The sequence below is a fragment of the Mesocricetus auratus genome, unplaced genomic scaffold (assembly GCF_017639785.1).
Source record: "Mesocricetus auratus isolate SY011 unplaced genomic scaffold, BCM_Maur_2.0 Super-Scaffold_100008, whole genome shotgun sequence".
NCBI classification, from domain to species: Eukaryota; Metazoa; Chordata; class Mammalia; order Rodentia; family Cricetidae; genus Mesocricetus; species Mesocricetus auratus.
The window spans coordinates 2,786,038-2,790,501 of record NW_024429192.1 but is presented as its reverse complement, the minus strand read 5'-3'; the positions used below and the strand labels follow the sequence as shown (position 1 = coordinate 2,790,501).

General features: G+C 48.2%; 1 long non-coding RNA gene across 1 annotated transcript; it reads left to right on the top strand.

Moving 5' to 3' along the window:
• Positions 1-482: 482 nt before the first annotated feature.
• On the top strand, positions 483-2,323 carry LOC121141864. The gene is made up of 2 exons (XR_005878789.1): positions 483-1,478; positions 1,988-2,323. It is a non-coding gene; the product is annotated as an uncharacterized LOC121141864 (long non-coding RNA).
• Positions 2,324-4,464: the final 2,141 nt, after the last annotated feature.

The following is a 4,464-nucleotide window of genomic DNA, read 5'->3' as shown; positions in this document are numbered from 1 at the left end:
ATTACAGCATTAAAAATCCCTAACTAAGGCAGGCCATTTCTAAATTTTGTGTTGTGTCTCAGCCTGTGCGTTCATGGTCCAGGAAAGACAGGAGACAGGCACTAAGTTCTTCAACAAGCCTTCACCATGCTCATCAGCGGCGCTTACCACCACTCAACTGATTGTCTGTTTTGTACATGTTTTATTACAGCTCCAGACTGTGGGTGCTGGAAGGAGCTGTATTTGACTTTTCACAGTCGTCTGTGGTGTTTTGTACATGAGGGTTCAAAAGATGCTGTCTTCATGTGTTCCACACACACAGCTGGGTGTTTTAGTGGTGTGTGTGTGTGTGTGTGTGTGTGTGCAGGTGTGTGTATGTGTGCGTGCATGTGTGTGCAGATGTGCATGGGTGTATATGTATGCTTACACAGGTGTATGTGTGTGAATGTGTGCATGTATGTGCAGATGTGTGTGTGTGTGTGTGTGTGTGTGTGTTTGCACGTGAGGTTCTGGGAGAGTCACAAGAGGTGACACAATAGAGGCTCGGGAAACAAACTTACTGTACTAATCAGAGTTGGGAACAGAAGAGACGGTGCCTCATGTGGGGATGTGGGAAAGCCCAAAGGTCTTCAGGCAGCAGGAGGCAGGAGAAAGCACAAACTTTTCCTTTGGAGATGCAGAAGAATATCTTAGGGTTGGCTATAGGACTCAGTTGTTGTTCTGAGAGGTGGGATGAACCCACTATGCCCTGTAGAAGCTTGGTTCTAGGAGTTATACTGTCTTAGTTAGGGATGCTGTTGCTGCAATGAAACACCATGACTAAAGCAACTAGGTAGAGAGTTGTTTGAATCACACTTCCACATCACTGTTCATCATGGAAGGAAGTCAGGACAGGAACTCAGGGCAGGAGCCTGGAGGCAGGAGCTGCTACAGGGGCCATGGAGGGGAGCTGCTTACTGGCTTGCTCCCCATGGCTTGCTCAGCCTGCTGTCTTATAGCACTTAGGACCCCCTGCCCAGGGAGGGAACTGCTGAAATGGGCTGGGCTCTTCCCCATCAATTACTAATTAAGAAAATGCCTTACAGGCTTGCCTACACCCGATCTTGTGGAGGCGTTTTCCCAATTGAGGCTCCCTCTTCAGTAACTCTAGCCTATGTCAAGTAGACATAAAGCTATCCAGCACACTCATGATTACCAGAAATACATGAATGTTCAGGTCTAGCATGGGAAGCAGCGTAGCATTTGCATATGACGCATGTGCACCCTCCCACGTACTTCATCCCATCTCTACATTGTTCATAACATTTAATACGATGTAAATAGGGATTGTTTGGTGTGGTTTAGGAGTCGGGGTGAGAAGTCAACTGTACTTGCTCACTACAGGTGCAGCTCCCCTCACATAGTTTCCAGCTACATTTTGTTGGCCCTATGATACAGACAGCTGATGACACTGTCTCCTGGGGTGTGTCGACCAGATGGAGAAAGATGGGTCTGGGCAGGTGAGTTTGCTCATCAAAGTCGTGCTGTTTGATTGAGTCTTTGCTGCCCCTGGACAGACCAAGACGGAGCCAGAAGGCTTCTTTATGATGTCAAAACATGATATCTATGGGAAACACACACAAACACACATACACAGCATGATAGAAAGAGGGCAGGGTAGAGAGAGGGAGAGGGATGGAGGCAGAGAGAGAGAGAGAGAGACAGAGAGAGAGAGACACAGACAGAGAGAGAGAGAAAGAGAGAGAGAGAGAGAGAGAGAGAGAGAGAGAGAGAGAGAGAGAGAGAGAGAGAGAGAGTAAACTTCCACAATCCCTTCATCATCTGAGATTTGAGAGGTGGCAGCCGCCAGGCTGGAGGTGACATGAGCAGCCCAGCATGGTGGTGATAATGGTCACTGGAGATACCTTCCTGCAGACCCTTGTGAGTGGGGTCATCGATCTACACCGTAGTATCCTCCAGATGAGACCACTGCGCAAAGGTATTCTTGTCTAACAGATGCTGTTTGTAGATTTTAGAGAAAGAAAACGAACAGAGTCAACCCCGACTTTGACCCCCGGGAGCTGGAGGAGAAGATACTGACTCTGCTATGGTGGTTGGTTGTGGCGCCTCAAAACCCGCACGCCTGTCTCGACCTGGCAAGGTGTGGACCTGGCTAGCTGATGCAGAGCATAGACGCGCTGATGAATTCACTTCTGTGGCTCATCTCCACCTTTCTCTAATTTGAACTTGGGTGTTGTTTTGCTGTTTTATGAGTCTGAGTGTAATTAGTCACAATTAAAAATCCGAAATCTCTAAGCATGTTTGCAGTCCAATTTCATCTGAGGCAATAAAAACAAATAACTCACAGTGGCTTCATTACTTATGTTTCCCCGTATCTGGGAGGCAACATTCTGAAGAGAGTCTCCTTATGACATCTACGGGACAAGAGGATCTGCAGGGGTTCGGCGGTCCCACAACTCTAATTTATTGTACCTGAACTGTGAGCGGCGTCGACAGGCAGGAGATGGGGTAGGGAGGTACAACATAGGTACACCCCAGGAATCTTTGTGTGCAGGGATCCTATTATATTCTCCTTTCACAGAGAAAGAAAGGGCTGAAGGGGCCACCACGACTTCCTAATCCATCGTTACCCCCCAGCCTCAACTTCCGAGGTTCATCTCGGTTCCTACCATCTGCTCACAAATTCCAAATGGATATGCGATAACTTCTCAAGAAGTGGTAATGCATCTCCAGACAATTCTTGGGAATTAATGTGCGTGAAACTTTGTTGTCAACAAAGTCTTTATTTTCCTTACAAATGATAGATAATAAATAATTAAAAAAACTTTTTTCTCACGTGAAGATGCCACCAATAAGAAGACAACATGGGTGAAGCATGTCCCGTTAGAACCATGACTGGACAGTGCATTGACACTGGCCTGCTCTGTGCTCTGGAAAGATGAGAAAGAAAATGCTGCTCTTCAGGACTTAACAGTGTGAAAAGACCAAGAGAAGACAGAGTTGGCTCGTGTTACGGGGACCGAGACTCCTTCCATCTGCTATCTGTCAACTTGAGACCCAAGAAATCTGGTGTGTAATTAAATCTGAGCCCAGAGGCTCATGAACCAAGGAGCAATTGGTTTAAGTCCTTCAGTCAGAAGGTGCAAGAACCAGGAGACCTGGAGTCTCAGTCCAGATGTTAGCAATGGGGAGGGAATTACTCCTGCATAGCCTCTTGTTCAGTTGAGGCCCTGGATGGATCCGATGATGTCAGTTGAGGCTGGGTTTCCCCACTGATTCAAATGCTCGTCTTTTCTAGACATTCTAGGGATGCTCGACCAGCTATGGTCAATCTCAGGGGACGCCTAGAATTAGATGTAGTCATTTTTAAACCCGTACTTTCTGTCCTTCCCTTCTCCTCCCCCTCTACCTCCTTCCTCATCTCCCGCCTTCTCTCCCATGTGAATTTCCTGGAACACCTACATCCTGAGGGTAGATTTGAGGTAGTCCGGTGTCCTCCTCTGAAGTAGCCGACGGACAGCTCCGAGGATGCCGTGAGAATGTTGACAAGTGGGATGTGCGATTCTCTCGTTTATAAATACAATCATCTTGGAACCCACAGACATCATTCCCTTTTCCTATCGTTCAGCATTTTATCAAGTCTGCCTTCAGAACAGCTTGTCACACCCTCCCATCTCCCCTTCCTCACTGATGCCCTTACTTAGGTCACATATCCAGTGCTGTGCGTTGAATCTCATCCACTCCCCATAAAGGGGGTTACCCTCTGTGGTTGCGAATGGTCCCTTATTTGGAAATGGGGCCTTCGAAGGCACAGTTACGTGAGGATAAGGTATTTTCAGATTCACTCCTTCCGGCTGCAATGCTAGTGCCTTTATCTAAGAGAGGGGTTTAGAGTCAGATCGGAAGGGGCGGGGGTTGGACGCTACAGCTGGCTGAAGTGCAGGACCAAGCAGTATCTCTGTGTGCCAAGGAATGGGAGTGTTACTGGCAAACGCCATAGTCTAGGAGGGACAGAAACGGGTTCTCCTCCACGGCCTCCAGAAGAAGCCAAGGCCATGAGCGTCTCCACCTAGACCTCTCTCTAAGCCACCCAGCTGGTGGCGGCTTCTGACCCTCGCTCTGGGAAGCTCCTGCACCCAGTGGCCACAGTGGCTTTAAGAACACTTCCTGCCTCCAGACACTCTCTCACCACCGATCACCGTGGCATATCCTGCACCCTGCATTCGGAGCCGGCGTGATGCTGAGGAAAGGGTTCTCAGACACAGGAGGGGAGGCCAAGAATTTGGAGATATTTTGAGCCCAGGAAGTGGCATTGATCTTTAAATCCATCGCATACTTGCTGAAAACATGGGGGTGTTCTTTTAAAAATATCTTCTATTCTCTTGAAATTATCCAGTACCTGCTATTCTGCCAAGGCGACATGGGGAGACCCAGGAGACCAAGACACTCTGCTCGTCCATAAACAGACAGGGCTATTGTCTCTCC